This window comes from Salvia miltiorrhiza, chromosome 3 (assembly GCF_028751815.1).
Source record: "Salvia miltiorrhiza cultivar Shanhuang (shh) chromosome 3, IMPLAD_Smil_shh, whole genome shotgun sequence".
Classification (NCBI taxonomy): domain Eukaryota; kingdom Viridiplantae; phylum Streptophyta; class Magnoliopsida; order Lamiales; family Lamiaceae; genus Salvia; species Salvia miltiorrhiza.
The window spans coordinates 51,551,233-51,569,351 of record NC_080389.1 but is presented as its reverse complement, the minus strand read 5'-3'; the positions used below and the strand labels follow the sequence as shown (position 1 = coordinate 51,569,351).

The window sequence follows — 18,119 nt, the reverse complement described above, 5'->3', positions numbered from 1 at the left end:
AACGAAAGGTGGTTATTTTTATAATCCTAAGGATCAGAAAGTGGTTGTTAGCACCAACGCACGATTCTTGGAACATGATTATATAGATAATCACAAGTCTAGGTCCGAGATTGTCCTTCAAGAAATCGAAGGCAATGGACAGGCGATTCCATCACCCCAGCCAAGTGTGCAAGTGAATGCACCACAAGACACTGCACAAACCATTGTCACAGCTGTACCACCACCGCTTCGTCGTAGTGGGAGGGTTGTAGTTCAACCCGATCGATTTATGTTCTTGGGAGAATCTTCGGATCTACTCCCTGTTGATGAACAAAAGGATGTCGACCCTGATAACTATAGACAAGCGATGAAAGATCAAGATGCAGATTCTTGGTACGAGGCCATGGTTTCTGAGATAGAATCCATGGGTGCTATGGATGTATACGAGAAGACCGAACTACCAGATGGCTTTGTAGCTATAGGTAGTAGGTGGGTATACAAGAGAAAGAGAGATTCGGATGGCGAAGTCGCAGCTTTTAAAGCTAGACTGGTGGCGAAAGGTTATACCCAAGAACAGGGTATAGATTATGATGAGACCTTTTCGCCGGTTGCCATGCTCAAGTCTATCCGAATACTCCTTGCCATAGCAGCCCACATGAACCTTGAGATTTGGCAAATGGATGTCAAGACCGCTTTCTTAAACGGTTTCCTTGAAGAAGGAAGGGACATCTAAATGCAGCAACCTGAAGGGTTTGTGAAGAAGGGCGAAGAGCATCTTGTGTGGAAGCTTAAGAAGTCCATTTATGGACTTAAGCAAGCTTCGAGGTCATGGAACAAACGTTTTGACGAGGTCATTAAATCCTATGGATTTACTCGTTGTGAGAACGAAAGTTGCGTGTACCGTTTAGATGCCAATGGTGACGTGGTTTTCCTTGCACTTTATGTAGATGATATCCTCCTCATTGGCAACAATGTTGAGCTATTATCAGACATAAAGAAGTGGTTATCCGAACAGTTTCAAATGAAAGACTTAGGAGATGCAGCGTACATCCTGGGGATCAAGGTCGTTCGTGATCGCCAGAAAAGGATGTTGAGCTTATCTCAAGCGTCTTACATTGATACTGTGATTGCTCGTTTTAGCATGCAAAATGCCAAGAAAGGCTTGCTACCTTTTAGACATGGCATTCCTCTGTCTAAGGACATGTGTCCTAAGGCGCCTGGTGAGGTTGAGGAGATGAGGAAGATACCCTATGCTTCCGCCGTAGGTAGCCTCATGTATGCGATGCTATGCACGAGACCTGATATTTGCTATGTCGTTGGCATGGTTGCAAGATATCAGTCGAACCCTGGACCAGGACACTGGACTGCGGTAAAGCATATTCTCAAGTACCTGAAACGGACTCGAGATTATAGGCTAGTTTACCAGTCAGACAGTCTATTTCCTTTGGGTTACACCGATTCGGATTTCCAGGCTGACCGGGATGAGAAGAGATCTACCTCTGGTTATGTGTTTACCTTGGGAGGTGGAGCCGTATCATGGCGGAGTGCAAAGCAGAAGTGCATTGCAGACTCCACCATGGAAGCCGAGTATGTAGCTGCTTCGGAAGCTGCTAAGGAGGCTGTATGGTTCCGGAACTACCTCTTGGATCTAGGAGTGGTCCCTAATTTGCCTAAGAGTATCATAATTTATTGTGATAACTCGGGTGCAGTGGCAAATTCCAAGGAACCCAGGAGCCACAAGGCGTCAAAACACATAGAGAGAAAGTACCACATCATACGAGAAATCGTAAACAGAGGAGATGTGCTAGTAGAAAAGATTGATACATTGGAGAACCTAGCTGATCCTTTCACGAAAAGCTTACCGCAAAAGACCTATGAGAAGCATGCTCGAGGGATGGGATTGCGGTTGATGCCACCCACTTAGAGAAAAACTTTCAGTATAAGTGGGAGAGATGAAGTGAAGTTTTGTAATAGCTAGTATTTAGACACATTGTATACTAAAAGTTTTGCTTTAGTATAAGTGGGAGATTGTTGGATTTGTATACTGAAAGCAAGAACTTTATGCTTGTATACAATGATTCCTGTTATTCACTATTCTTATCTCCTATCTGATTGTGTTCATGATTGCATATGTATGTTCTTTATCTCTGTATAAGTAGATTATATGGTGTGTTGTAGATCACAGAAGACCATATAATTGGAATAACCTTAAGAGATATAATATGATCACAGCCGAAATAACTCTAGGACAAGTTATTGGTTTAGGCTGCAGTATAGATGGAAGTAGTTTGTCTTGGCTACTTGTCTATACTGGTACGTCATTACGTATTGATAGGACCACAGTTTGAGATGTATTCTTCTATCTGACTTAAGTGAAGAATCAAGATCTCGGTGACTCATAAATCTTAATACTAATAAGTATTCAGATATATATGTTAACTCGTATATCACTTTGACTTACTATGGGTGAAAGTTATATACTAACTCGAGTACTCTGTATCTTGGGTGATAGCGGTTAATATATGATATTTGATTATCTGTATTAGTACCCGTATCCGGTATAAGATAATGACATCCCCTTAAGGAGCTCAATAAGGTTTATTGCGCTAAACCCTGCAGGTTGATTAAGTTCAGGCGTAATAATAAAGATTGAGTGGTACTGCTTAAGGAATTATTAAGAGATTAATTAATTTAAGCTGTCAGAGCTCTAATTAATTAATGGATGTCGGATATTTTAAATACGGAGATTTAATAAGTCTAAATACAAGCCCCGACTCATCACCGGCAATAAAGGGGTAAGTCAGTATCGGTTCTCTAGTGGAATGAACTGATATTTATAAATTAATTATGGTCTGGGCTGACCATAGATAAATTAATTTATTTGAGGCCCATCTTTATTCCTTGTATCTGGTCCCTGGGCTGGCCCAATGTCTCCTAGCCCAAGTAGGGCAGAAGTCGCCTATCACAAAGATTGCAGCGCCCCATACGTATTTAATTATCTATTAAATACAGCTGTCAGCTCTCAGGAAAATACACTGATCAAAATTAGGGTTTTGAGAGCAGAGAGGGGGCGCAGAAAAACGTGATTGGCTTTTCTGTCTTGGGAGTTCTCATAGCTCGTTGTCCATCCAACGTTGGGAATTGAGCGGGATACAGTCGAGAAGATCAGAGCTGGAGTCTGAATCATTCGACGCGATCATCAACCATCTGTGCATCCGATTCTCAAGTAAGTTTTTCCTAACACCTGTGTGCAGCTGTTAAATTCATAGGAGCATGTTAGGAATTAATCGTTGTATGATGAATTAATAATAATCCAAGAAACGATCATCGGGCAATCGAGTATTAATTCAATTTAATATTCCTTCACATGCATGAAGGCCCAAAGCCCATAAAGCCCACGAAGCCCATCTCTAAAATCTATAAATAGAGGTGTTGGGGTGCTCATTAGAAAAAAAACTGGAGGGAGCGGAAGATCGAAGAGCATAAAGAATCCTCTCTAGTATCGCAAGTTGAAGTGGAAGATTGAGGAGTTCAAAGAATTCTATCAAGTCTTCAAGTATTCATCAAGTATCCTTCAAATCTTCAAGGCAACATTCAAGTATCCTTCGAATCTTCAAGTATTTGAGCATTCAAATCTTCAAGTATCCTTCGAATCTTCAAGTATTTGAGCGTTCAAATCTTCAAGTATCCTTCAAACTCCTCAAGTATTCCTGCAAATCTTTGAAGTGATCTTCAAGTATCCAAAGAAATCAAGTTCAAAAGCTTCAAGGCATTCTTACAAATTCTAAGAATGTTCTCAAATCAAATCAAGTTCAACGTTCAATCCAAAATCATGACTTGAGTCCCTTGGATTGGCGTCATCAAATCAAGTATTTCAAGAACCTTCGAGTTTGTTCAAGAATCAAATGGAAGAGAAGAATCAGAGGATTAACTAGAGATTACAACCCGCATAAATCTATCTTCAAATCTATCAAATTATCTTTGTAACGCATTTTTGTATTTTATCAAATTGAAATACAAAAATTTGTGTTTACAAATTTTGGCACGCCCGGTGGGACATCTCTACCTCTCATCTCTACTCTTCACCAAAAATCTTGAACAATGTCTATTCAACCAAATGCAACTGCTCAAGCTTCATCTAAATGTTCTTCGGAAAGCATCGGTGTAATTACGCGAAGCAAAGCAAAATTGATGCAAGAGGTGTCCAAGTCGACCTCCCGTCTTCCATCTATTCATGAAGAGGATGACAACTCCAGAAGAAGCTTCATGTTTCCCATGGAAAATTATCAACTCCACGCGGATGTCATGATGACAAACACATCCACTGTGGAAGAACAACTCTTAAACTTAACAAAAATGGTCGAATCTCTATCTAAGCATATCCAAGATCAAGATGCCCAGATTGCAAAGCTGAGAGAAGAAAAAGAAGAATCAAGTCACGCAAACAATGATAGGGAAGATGAAGAAGACGAAGAAGATGGAGAGAATAATGATAAAGAAATCTCCAAGGACAAGCAAAACTATGATGAAAGAAAATCTTCAGGAAAGGATACTCCTTTCTCGTCTGGTGGCCTTATCCCAATCGACCAACTCAAGGAGTTCATCGAAGCAACCATGAAGAGTAACAATGCTGGAAACTCAAAGTCATCATTGACTTACTCCAAGCCATATACTCGGCGGATCGACGACTTGAGGATGCCTCTTGGTTATCAGCCCCCCAAATTCCAACAATTTGATGGCCAAGGAAATCCGAGACAACACGTGGCTCATTTCATTGAAACATGCAACAACGCTGGTACTTGTGGAGATCATTTGGTCAAACAGTTTGTTCGCTCATTGAAAGGTAATGCCTTTGACTGGTACACCGACTTAGAATCAAACTCAATTGATAGTTGGGAACAACTGGAGCATGAGTTCCTCAACCGCTTCTATAGCACTAGAAGAACTGTCAGCATGGTGGAGCTCACAAGTTCGCGTCAATTCAAAGAAGAGCCAGTCATTGACTACATCAACCGATGGAGAAACCTTTGTCTCAACTGCAAGGACCGATTGTCTGAATCATCTGCCATCGAAATGTGTATTCAAGGGATGCATTGGGGCTTGCAATACATCTTGCGAGGAATCCAACCTAGAACATTCGAAGAACTTGCTACAAGAGCTCATGATATGGAGTTGAGCATGATGACAAGCGGGATCGAAGAACCACCCATCCGAGAACCTCGCAAATTCAAGCCAGAATTCAAGAAAGGAAGCAAACCGTCCGATGAAACACCAAAGAAAGAATCCATGGCGATTAAGGCAACTTCGGTGAAATTCTTAAAGAGAGAAGCTGGACAAGAAGGCAACCAGAACTCTTCCCGAGATTTGGGGCAAAGAAGACCTACCTTGAAAGAAATGCAACAAAAACAATATCCATTCTTAGACTCTGATGTTTCAGGAATTTTTGATGACCTGATCAAAGAAAAGCTTATCGAGTTGCCAGAAATGAAGCGACCAAATGAATCAGGGAGGACAGACGATCCAAGTTACTGCAAATACCATCGTCTGGTTGGGCACCCCATACATGATTGCTTCATCTTCAAAGACAGGGTCATGCGGTTAGCTCGATGACAAACATGGATTTCATACCTCAATATCGCACGAATTGTTGTTATTTTCCCCCATGAATTGATTGCATATATGTGTTTGTATCCCAATTTTGAGTTTTATGTAGTTTTGATTGCTTGGTATAGTTTTTGAGTATTTTCAGGGCAAATCAAGAGTTGATTGGAGAATTGTGAGAGCATAGGATCGAAGCACGTCTCGAGAGGAATCCATGAGCGTGAACGGCGCCCGAATCAGAGTTCGGACAAGGGAGAACGGGGCCGACAAAGTCAGCCGCGCACAGGAGGCCGCACCAAAAACTTGTTCGCTAATATTTTCACCACGCCGCAAGTATACGGGTAGTTGTAATATATGGAAGCAAGGTCGTATCCCACAAGGATTAGTAGTTCAATCTAGTGATTATCCTAATTCATTTTACTCGACTATTTAGACTAAACGATTGAGTGATTGGTTTGATTATCTAACTAAATACTTAACAAGTGCAAAGACAAATAAAAATCAAATAAGCAAAGTGGATAAATAAGATGATTAAGGCGATTTAGGGACTAGGCATCGATAATTAAGCAAAAGACTTCAATTATAGCTCAATATTAATCTTGACAATCCTAATTATCTAGAGTGATCTCCCAACTAGTTCTAGCCCCCTCCCGGACGACTAGAACGGTAGATTACGGGTCATAGTTGCCGTCCCCGGTCAACTTCTAACCTATAACTCCCAAAAGCACACAAAGATCGACATACTCTCACCCAACTCTCAACCTCCCGGTTATCGAATTGATATGTTTCAAACACCTTATCTATTGCAATTATTCTCTCCCGATTCAAATTGCAAATTAGAAATGCATAGAATGTGGCCAACAAACCATACAAGAAATAAAACAAGGGTTTGAAAAGATAATGTGCAAAGGAACAAACAAGATTTATATTGAGCACAAATAATCAATCCATTACAATAATCATCTAGCCTAATCCCCAAATCAAAGAGAAATTTAGCCTATCATGTTCAACAATAACATACCCAATGAAAAGAGAAACATAAATGAAAGAGAGAGAAAAGAATAATCAAATCCTATTGAGAAGCTTGCTTCAATCCTCTCTCCTCTTCAATGCCTTCTTCAAATGGGTAGGAAGGAGTATTAATGGGGGTTAGGGCTTGGATATGGAGGTAGGAATGAGTATTGAATGATGGAGATGATGAATGGTGAGAGGAAAGGGGGGAAAATGGGGTTTAAGGGCTGAAAAACCCGACTGGGGCCCACTTGGGGGAGGCTCTGCTCTTTTCCCGCGGTCCTGACCCGCGGTCGCGGTTGACAAACGTGGGGGAGGGTCAGGAGACCCGCGGTCCCGGCCCGCGGCCGCGGGTGATGACCGCGGGGGAGCCCTGAAACTGGTGAAGATGCCCGCGGTCCTGGCCCACGGCCGCGGGTGGGGACCGCGGGCGAGAGCTTTCCCACGGACGCGCGACCGCGGCCGCGGCCTCCTGTGCGCGGCTGACTTTGTCGGCCCCGTTCTCCCTCGTCCGAACTCTGATTCGGGCGCCGTTCACGCTCATGGATTCCTCTCGAGACGTGCTTCGATCCTATGCTCTCACAATTCTCCAATCAACTCTTGATTTGCCCTGAAAATACTCAAAAACTATACCAAGCAATCAAAACTACATAAAACTCAAAATTGGGATACAAACACATATATGCAATCAATTCATGGGGGAAAATAACAACAATTCGTGCGATATTGAGGTATGAAATCCATGTTTGTCACTCGAGAAGGGAAAATATCTCTTGAAGAAGACGCTACTGCTGTAAATATGGTCTCCACAGACTTGAATGACATAATAGAAGGTATTGGAGCTCTGTATGACACATCCAATCAAGTAGATGAAGAACCTGAGCTAAATATGGATGAAGACGATGATGCATTGGCAATCACATTCTCCAATGAAGACTTGCGGCTTGGATTTGAACCTCATAACAGGCTATTGTTCGTGAGTTGTTATACACATGAGCAGAAGGTCAATCGAATTCTCATCGATGGAGGCTCGGCGGTCAATATTTTGCCACTAAGGACTTTGAAGCAATTGGGAATCCAAGTAGATAAGCTGTCAAAAAGTCGATTGATGATCCAAGGTTTCAATCATGAAGAGCAAAGAGCTCTTGGAACTATAAGGTTGCGATTGCTGATGCAGGACATGGATTCGACAGCGTTGCTTCATGTTATCGATGCCAAGACGTCCTATAATATGCTTCTGGGTCGACCATGGCTTCATGAAAATGGTGTTGTTCCTTCTACATTGCACCAATGCTTCAAGTACTATCAAAATGGTGCCATAAGAAAAGTGGTTGGTGATCAAAAGCCGTTTACGGAAGCAGAATCACATTTTGCTGATGCTAAGTTCTATTTGGAAAGAACCAAAGTCTCAATGGTGAAAGATGATACATCACATGACGAGTTGAGATCTTGCCAGGAGAAAAAGAAAGAAGAATCTTTTCTGAAGATGGAAGGATTCACCATGCCTTTAACGAAGATTGATGCCAAGAAGCCAATTCACCAACCATTTGAAGGGTTTGTCCGACCAAAGCAAAGTAGCATCACAGAGCATGAAGATCTCTCAAACAAAGAACTCTCAAAGCACTTTGGTCCGAAGGCATATAAACTCCTCGTGAATGCTGGATACAATCCTCAAGAAAGCTCTATGTCAAGGTCTCATTTGGAAAAGACTGATAACGCAGGCCAAAACTCCAAAGCAGGTTTGGGATATACAGTGCAAAGCCCCATTCGAATTGCCATCAAGAGAGCCACTGCTAACTATGCTAGCACCAAGCAAATCCTGGAATCTTCAAGCAATCGGAGAACCCAAAGGGTTTCTATTTTCAATAGGATGGGTAGAAGAGAAGCTCAACAAGTATCTGTCTTTAAAAGACTTGGCAAAGGCAAATCATGGAAACGAAGCAAGACAAAAGGGAGTGATGAACTGCACATAACAGAGAAATGGAGAAGTTTGATCCCTCCTCGAATGAAAAGATACACCACTTTGATTATGTCATGTGGGAAAAAAATGAAAGCTCAAATGAAGACCACCATCTTCACACGAGATGCCATAGATCAAGAAGATAGAGAAAGTGTGGCTTCCTCTTACTACACTACTAATAGTGCTAGTAATCCGGTTCCTCTTCCTCATACTACTCAAAGTCAAGTGCGTCGTGAAATTGCAAGTCTCGTTAGAAGTGACGTTATCACAACAAGCGTTGCAGAGAATATAGCCTTCATACGCCAGAGAAATGAAAGCATAAAGACGTGTTTTGATTGCAAAGATCCTCGCCGAAAAGACGAAGACGTTGTCACAGCAAACCATATCACCTCCTGCGAGAAAACGGTCGTTGGAGAAGAGAATTCGCACTTGAGCCCCAAAGAACTGGAAACTCTGGATGAAGAGAGACTAGAAGTCCAGCAAAATTGGAATACTATCAAACTCTTCCTTCAAGATCCTTCAACAAAGCAGTGCGAGCGCCCTCTTTTCAAATTGGAGACATGGCCCTCGCTGCAAGGAGGCCAATTGTTATCACTCTCAAAGGAAAGTTCTTGAAGTACTACTATCCTTGAAGGGTGGTAGAAGTTCAAGCATGTACATATGTATATAGTTCCAAAAAAAAAAAAAAAATAGAAAAGCCAAAAAAAAATGGAAAGCATAAAAAGCCAAAAAAAAAAAATAGAAAAGCAGAAAAGCCAAAAAATGAGTCAGATGAAGAAAAGCAACAAAATGGAGTGTATGAAGACAGCTCCTTGACGCACGAGCCTAAACTGCATGTTACTCCTGGCCCGCATGAGTATAAACTGTGCACGGCACCCAATCTCAAACACCTGTTGATCCTATGAACTACGTTTTGACTTGATCCCTTTCAAAAGGGTACGTAGGCAACTTAGATAATTTCTAGGTTCAGTCATAAGTTGTGTTTGACTCTTTTCGATTTATATCATCAAGTTATGATTTAAGTTGATTATGTGAAGCCGAATATGTCTCATTCTAAGGTTGAGAAGAAGATCAAGTCATAAAAAAAAACACAAGTATCTGGAGAAAAAGATGTCAAAATATCCATCACAAACCAAATGAGAGTCATCAAAAGAGGAAAATGATAGAAACTGCGGTTTGCACCAATACTAAGCAAATGGGTCTTGATCCTCCAAAGTTCTCTGAGCAGAGATCAAAAGTGACTCTGAAGTCTTCAAAATTCCGCAGCATTTCCTCATCAACATGTGCAACTTTATGTTTGTCAAACTCTCTTTTGAATTATGGGATTGCACCTCGGGCAATATGAAAGGAGGCACTATCTTGCTTGAAGAACAACGTCATCTCCATCTCCCACATCTCTATCATAGCAAGCTCTTCCTTGATCAAAGCAATTCTGACGATGGCTTCATTCTCCTTGGCTTAAGCATCAAGAAGAGAAGACTCAATCTTCTCGAGTCGCTGTGCAGAATTCTCCCAACTTCGTGAGATGCCAAACATGACAACCTCACTCAAACCAGACTCGAACAATCCCAGGTCCGAGCGCACCCAAGACCTGTCAAAGAATTGAGTCATCTGGCGTTGAGGTCAGCTATGCATCGCCAACTTCACTTCTCTAAAGTTGAAACTATTTGTGGAGTGGAAATACACGTTCACACCTTTGAGTCATCTAGCCTGCTCAAATGCGCGCAAAGAGAAGATGTAACCAGCAATCTTCAAAGGTTGGACTCACAATGGCCCAGATCTGAGCGCACCCGAAATCTGATTAAAAGCCAATTGAACCACCTGAAGTGCAAAGTAAACATCACTCAAATAAGGTCTTAGATGAGCTGCCGCCAGATTTTTGGATAAACTCTCTGAGGATGGTCTTTAGTCGGGCTAATGGAGATGTCAAAACTGAAAGAAAAATAACAATAGATTCCAAACTTTGCAAATACTCAAAGCATCTCGTTTGGGGCAAAATCCGCCATCAAGTTGGTTGATAAGACTGCGCCAATCTTGAACATAACCCTCCAAAATCGTCATCACCAAGCTTTCGCTGCTGCCAGCTGCAAAAAAAAAAAAAAAAAAAAAAAAATTATTGAATAACAATAAATGGTTTGATAAAAAAAAAAAAATCAATTCAAAACTTGGGCCCATACTTTGTTTCCAAAATTGGGCCCGATTTATTTGATTTATAGAAATGGGCTTGGTGTAATTTAAGATGGCCTCTCTACAAATTAAAGAAGCCCAGCAATGAAGCCCAAAGCCCCACCAAAAGATGGCCCAACATAAATTCAACCAAGGGCTAAATTGCATACTCTCTCTTTTCCTCGGATGAGACCGCAGCCAACACTCCTAGGCGGCGCATCTCTTCTCATACTCTCTCTTCTCCGGCAACCGCCTGCCATCCGGCCTCGTTCCGGTCGCCTCTCCTCGCCATCTGAACTTTCGCGAGACAACTCAGCAGACCCGCCACCGCTTCCGGAGACTGCCGCTGCGCACATAGCTCCGGCAAAATAGGGAAGCAACAAGGAGCTATGCCCGGCGCCGTCTCCTTCACGCCATCCACCTCACGCCACTGTCCACCCAAAATCTGCCCACTGTCGCCAGCCTCTTCCCGTTGCCGGCGCCACATTTTCTGCAGGTGATACTCTCTTTTGTTTCGCTGACAGTACACACATACACGACGCTGCTCTGCTCCTTTTATCAAATCCGGCGTCTCGCCGCCGCGTTGCTCCGACAGCAGCCCTCCCGCTAGAGCAACGTCGCCACGAAAGACCTCCAGTCATGGTCAGCTACAGCCTCCTTGGCGCTCTCCAGCCTGGACCACCTCAAGTTCAAAGCCACCGACTCCTCAATCTCCGGCGAACGGCAGTGAGAAGCTCCCTACAGCTCCAACCTCTACTCCTTCATGACAAGCAACAAGCAGCGAGCTGCGTAACTGTGCTGCATCTCGGACACAAGCCAATGAGCTTTCGCGAGCAGTCAAACACAGAGGCGTGTCGGCGGAGAGTTTTAGTGGCATTGTTTCACGAAGGACCGAGTCGACGGTACGGTGGCGTGAATACTCCAGCAGCTGCGGCAGATGGGACTCAACGTAAGTCTTGCAGTTGACGGCGACGGCGTAACGCGGAGACTTCAAAATTCTGCTGCTGCCGCTACTATCGGCTTTTAGCTCTACCCTCAACCGCTGCTAGAACGGAACCACGCAAATGAAAGTTGCTTTGGTGAAAAGAGCTGCACATCATAGGAAGAAAAAAAGGGGTTGTAAGTGTATTGCCGATGATATCTCGGCATAGAAGTTGCGGAGAAGAAAGAAAGGTTACCTACGCTGCCAAAAGTTTTCGCCGGGACTACGAAGCAGCACACGTCGTCGTTCGACGCCTCTACCTTCAACCGCCGCTAGAACGAAACAACCAAAATGAAGTTGCTTTGAACTATATATCAAGATGATAAATGGTATTAGCATGTTGTCAAAAGAAACGTAACCAAAGAGCTAGAGCTACAAAAAGAGAGGTCTTTGGCTATGAAGGGAGGTTGCTGTGGAGATGAAAAAGAGGTGAACTTTGAGAAAGAAATGGCAGCTCTCGAAGTACTCTTCACATGGCTATATTTTAAGAAGGCTAAGAAGTGAAGAGGAGGGTAGCTGAAGGGAGATGGCTGCTAAAGAATGCTAAGGTTGCGAAAAGGAGGCTACTGGGCTTGTGAATGAAAGAAAGGAAGAGTGGCTCCTCTATTTATAGGCAAACTTCTCACCAAAAATCCTAGCTACCAAATCCCTAAACTAGCTGCCAGTGTACGAAGAGTGGAGTTCCAGCTATTCTTCCAGCTATGAAAGGCCCTTCAAAACAAGCTGTTAAAGCTTAAAAGGGACTACATTTAATGCAACGAAGGACTTTGTTTGCGTTGGCACGCATAAGATGGTTGGCACGCATAAGATGGCTGAGGATGGCACAAAAGGTAGCTTAAAATAGAACTCAACTTGCAGTAGCCAACAAATTCTCAAATTAAAGCTGCTGGAAAAAGGAGTCACTGATCATAAGAACGGATGGCTGGGATTAAAAGACAAGAGTGATCAAACAAACTTGAAATAGGAGTTGCCATGTGGAGTTTCAAAAATGGGCTTAAGGAGTTTATTAGCCTACCTATTTGATTTGGACCGAGAAATGGTCCCAAATATTGAAGGTGTTAGTTGTTCACCTCAAAATGTAATCAAGCAATTAATTATTTAATTGCTAAAATTGTTACAATAAAAAAAAATCAAGAAACTCCTAAATACGAGTATAAACTATTTACAAATTCAAGTCAAGAACTCCTAAATACGAGTATAAACTATTTAAAATTCCAAAATCAAATGAAGAACTCCTAAATACGAGTATAAACTATTTACAAATTCAAGTCAAGAACTCCTAAATACGAGTATAAACTATTTAAAATTCCAAAATCAAAATGAAGAACTCCTAAATACGAGTATAAACTATTTACAAATTCAAATTCAAAATGAAGAACTCCTAAATACGAGTATAAACTATTTACAAAATTCAAAGAAATTCAAGAACTCCTAAATACGAGTATAAACTATTTATAAATTCAAAAGAAATTCAAGAACTCCTAAATACGAGTATAAACTATTTATAAATTCAAAAGAAATTCAAGAACTCCTAAATACGAGTATAAACTATTTACAAATTCAAATTCAAAATGAAGAACTCCTAAATACGAGTATAAACTATTTACAAATTCAAATTCAAAATGAAGAACTCCTAAATACGAGTATAAACTATTTACAAAATTCAAAGAAATTGAAGAACTCCTAAATACGAGTATAAACTATTTATAAATCCAAAGAAATTCAAGAACTCCTAAATACGAGTATAAACTATTTACAAAAATTCAAAAAAAATTAAATTCAAGTCAAAAACTCCTAAATACGAGTATAAACTATTTACAAAAATTCAAAGAAATTCAAGAACTCCTAAATACGAGTATAAACTATTTACAAAAATTCAAAGAAATTCAAGAACTCCTAAATACGAGTATAAACTATTTGAAAATTCAAAAAAAATTAAATTCAAGTCAAGAACTCCTAAATACGAGTATAAACTATTTACAAAAATTCAAAGAAATTCAAGAACTCCTAAATACGAGTATAAACTATTTGAAAATTCAAAAAAAAATTAAATTCAAGTCAAGAACTCCTAAATACGAGTATAAACTATTTACAAAAATTCAAAGAAATTCAAGAACTCCTAAATACGAGTATAAACTATTTGAAAATTCAAAAAAAAAATTAAATTCAAGTCAAGAACTCCTCGATAAGAGTTTAAACTATCAAGATAAATTTCGAAACTTGTCTATTACCAAAGACATTTTGTCCATAAACAAGTCTCGATGGGGCAATTTGTAGACAATTAAATTGTCGTCGAATTAAATCATGCCACGTGTAAATTCATGAATTAAATATTCAATTATATTTTCTATTTTATTAAATGGGATTTTATTCCTAAATTAAATAGATATATAATTAATATTTAACATAAATAAATTAATGGGCTTATGGACACCTAAAGCCCTAAGGCCCATGCATGAAGGCCCAAAGCCCATAAAGCCCACGAAGCCCATCTCTAAAATCTATAAATAGAGGTGTTGGGGGTGCTCATTAGAAAAAAAACTGGAGGGAGCGGAAGATCGAAGAGCATAAAGAATCCTCTCTAGTATCGCAAGTTGAAGTGGAAGATTGAGGAGTTCAAAGAATTCTATCAAGTCTTCAAGTATTCATCAAGTATCCTTCAAATCTTCAAGGCAACATTCAAGTATCCTTCGAATCTTCAAGTATTTGAGCATTCAAATCTTCAAGTATCCTTCGAATCTTCAAGTATTTGAGCGTTCAAATCTTCAAGTATCCTTCAAACTCCTCAAGTATTCCTGCAAATCTTTGAAGTGATCTTCAAGTATCCAAAGAAATCAAGTTCAAAAGCTTCAAGGCATTCTTACAAATTCTAAGAATGTTCTCAAATCAAATCAAGTTCAACGTTCAATCCAAAATCATGACTTGAGTCCCTTGGATTGGCGTCATCAAATCAAGTATTTCAAGAACCTTCGAGTTTGTTCAAGAATCAAATGGAAGAGAAGAATCAGAGGATTAACTAGAGATTACAACCCGCATAAATCTATCTTCAAATCTATCAAATTATCTTTGTAACGCATTTTTGTATTTTATCAAATTGAAATACAAAAATTTGTGTTTACAGTGGCATATCTAGAATCTCACCATTTCAAAATTTACCATATATAATCTTCATCATTTATTAATTAATTAACTAATACATTCCATATAAAGATTCATTAATCTTAATAAATATAATTAATTATAAATATATATATATAATAATATTATTAACTATACATGATGTTAATTAAATGTTAGTTATTAGATCATTAGATGTATATTTGTTATTAATTTTATATTTCTCAAAAGCGTATATATTATATGTATATGTTGCAATATATTATACTGTATGAATATATATATATATATATATATATATATATATATATAGGGAGAGGTTCAAATAAGAACCACTAAATAAAATTAGAACAGAGAACCATTTTAAACCATTCGATCATCAAGATCTACTGTCACAGCCCGACCTAAGCTAGTGAATAGTTAAGTCGGGAAAAAGTGTGAATGAAAACAAAATAAGAAAATGAAAAAGAAAATAGATCTCAATAAAAATCACTAACCTGCTTAAACAATAATTTACCAAAGTATTTGGTAATCATAAACAATCTTTTCTAAAACTCAAAAGCAGACAACTCACAATACATAACGACAAGTTGTAGAAGTATCAAGTGATATAATTCTGTAAGCTATTAGTTTGAAATCTTTGCAACACATCAATAAAGTAAAACGCACTGAGCGTTGCAGCGGAATAGCTTAAGTGGATTACATGTATGAAGACATGGAATCCTGAGCCTAATTTAATACTTATATATCAAAAACTTTGCTCTGCTGACATCCATCTGCAACACAGCTTAACCTGCACATTTAGAAAATATATGCAGGGCTGAGTACTAAAAAGGTACTCAATGGTCACATGCCGAAATAACTTTAAAGCTTCCTCTTAGAGCTATATATTGAACTTGCCATCTCAAGCATCACACAGGAGTTTTATTTAAATAACCTGTGCACGCCAAAACTGTAAAACTTCTATATACATATATATATATATCATCATAACATCATATACGTCTGCAGACATACTTCGTTGTACTATACCATATCTGCAATGATAACTGTGTGCCGAGAAGGTGGCCACCTTCTACGGTCACTGACCGGCCGATACGCTAAACCGACTCACGTTCCTAGACCGGCCGATACGCTAAACCGGCTCACAGTCCTAGGCCGGCCGATATGCTAAATCGGCTCACGGTCCCTTGTGTACACTAATCTTGTCTAACATCTGGATAGAACATGATCCGAATTCGATTAACTTCTGGTGTCAGATAGGTATCATACAAGCTCATAAAAGTTTTGGCAAGTCAATAACTTTAATATAACTTTATTCATGTAAACATCATGAAATAGTGTGCACTTCATATTTTGAGTTTAGAAAGCCCACCTGATACGCTTAATGAAGTAGAAATCCTTGCTTGTTCACTTTATAAAGCCACTCGAACCTTCATTATAATGAGGTTCCCAATGTAAGATTGGATAAATAGACAAGAAATAAGTATAAAAGAATTCCTAGTTGAAACTTATATCTATTGAAACTTTAGGGTTGCTTCCTCTAGTCTAAGTAATCTACTTTTCTGAACTTAACTTATTAAAAGCATACTAACATATTATCTAAATCTCAACTTAAACTACGATAATTGTAACTCTGGCATTAATCATAACTCCGCTCACACTATTTAAAATAATCCTACATGTCTAGGCCATTTAATAAATCAAATTAATTATTAGCTAATAGCTAATAATCCTTTATACATATTTATAAGCTTAAACTAAAATAACTTAGCTCACTTTAACTAAATTAAGGGGCCAACTAAATTAATAATAGCCCAATAATAAATTAAGGCTAAGCAAAGCCACCACTCCATTAATCAACCCAAATACGTATAATAAGAAATGGGCCCAAATTATCAAAACCCATTAGAGTAAGTATAACTAATATAAAACCAAAGCTTAAATTCTCTTTCCCTCTAGCAGCACGTATAAGCACCTCCCCAATCCTCACGCTCCCTCTCTCTTAAATCTGCCATTCTCTCTCTCTCGCTCTCTCCTTTGGCAGATGTCGCCGGTCCTCCCCGCCTCCGGCGCGGCGAGGCCGGCCCTCTCCTTCCCCCTCCTTCCTTTCTCTTCTCTATTTTCTTCTCTAATTCTAAAATTCCTAACTTATATATATAGGGTTTCTGTCTCTCTTTTCCCCTCTGAGATTCGTCTCTCCGGCGAAGCCTACCGCCCCGCCGTCGTCTCTGTCACGCCGCCGCCTCCTCTGTTTCAGGTAAGTCCCTGTCTCTCTCTCTACTTCTGTCTCTGCTCTCTCCCTCGAACTCCCTCTCTCTCTGCCCTCTCTCGATCTCTCTTTCTCTGCCCTGTTCGCGGCTGCCGCCGTGAGCCGTGGTTGCGTAGCAGCGCCGGGGGTGGCCGCCGCCTCTGCTTTCCCTTTCTTTCTCTCTCTCTTCTCTTTTTCTCTATTTGCTGGTTTTAATACGATAAATTAAATAAATCTCTAACTATTTCCTTATCTCAGGAATCGATGATTCAACTCCGGCGAGGCAGCCCGCCTCCTGATCAATGCTCAAGATTCTATTTTTTTTCTACTTTTCTTATTGTAAATTATGTTCTTTCATTGATTGATTATTGAAAAACTGAAGCTGTAATGGTTGGGGAAATCGTACTGTGCTTATAGAAATTAGAGTTAGAGATATCTATTTGTGCTTAACTGGTGTAGCTATGTCTGTTTTCACTGCTTTTCTTTACATAAAGAATCTACTGTATTGAAAGAAAGACTACCTTCTTTGATGTCTGCTGCTGTGGAGGATGTGTGTTTGAATGGATGATTGCTGCGTGTTTAAGATTGCAGAATGAGGAAGAAAAGGGTTTAACGTGAGAGGTGAGGGGATTTAAATAAGCTGAAGTCGGTTGTGGAGTAGCTGCCGTGTCCCTCTGTGAGCTAATCAGGCTTAATAGATCTAATTAGCAATTTAAAACTCTAATTAAAAGATATAAAATTGGGCTTGGGCCCTTTTTATATGACAATATTCCTGGCCCAAATAAATACTTATTGGGCTTCCTCACTATTTTCTTAACAACCTCTTGGCCCAAATAAATAACTACTCGGCTGTGAATAAAAACTTGAGACAATTTAATTTGGGCTTTTTGCATAAAATCCTATCAACCTTAAAATCATGAAATACTCGGGCTTTTATGATTTTAAAAAAAATCTCGATATAATCTGCTCGTTAAATAACTAAGTTCAAGTTTTGCATAAAAATTGAGACTTCTCTTTCTTCTTTAAAATCATAGAAAACAATATTAATAATA

At 39.7% G+C, this 18,119-nt stretch overlaps 2 long non-coding RNA genes across 2 annotated transcripts; one reads left to right on the top strand and one right to left on the bottom strand.

Moving 5' to 3' along the window:
* Window positions 1-10,523: 10,523 nt before the first annotated feature.
* LOC131014222 (uncharacterized) lies at window positions 10,524-12,256 on the bottom strand. Its single transcript, XR_009098112.1, has 3 exons — window positions 11,896-12,256; window positions 10,729-11,806; window positions 10,524-10,635 (listed from the first exon to the last, which is right to left on the bottom strand). It is a non-coding gene; the product is annotated as an uncharacterized LOC131014222 (long non-coding RNA).
* Window positions 12,257-16,764: 4,508 nt separating this feature from the next.
* LOC131014220 (uncharacterized) lies at window positions 16,765-17,582 on the top strand. Its single transcript, XR_009098111.1, has 2 exons — window positions 16,765-17,076; window positions 17,326-17,582. It is a non-coding gene; the product is annotated as an uncharacterized LOC131014220 (long non-coding RNA).
* The last annotated feature ends 537 nt before the right edge of the window (window positions 17,583-18,119 follow it).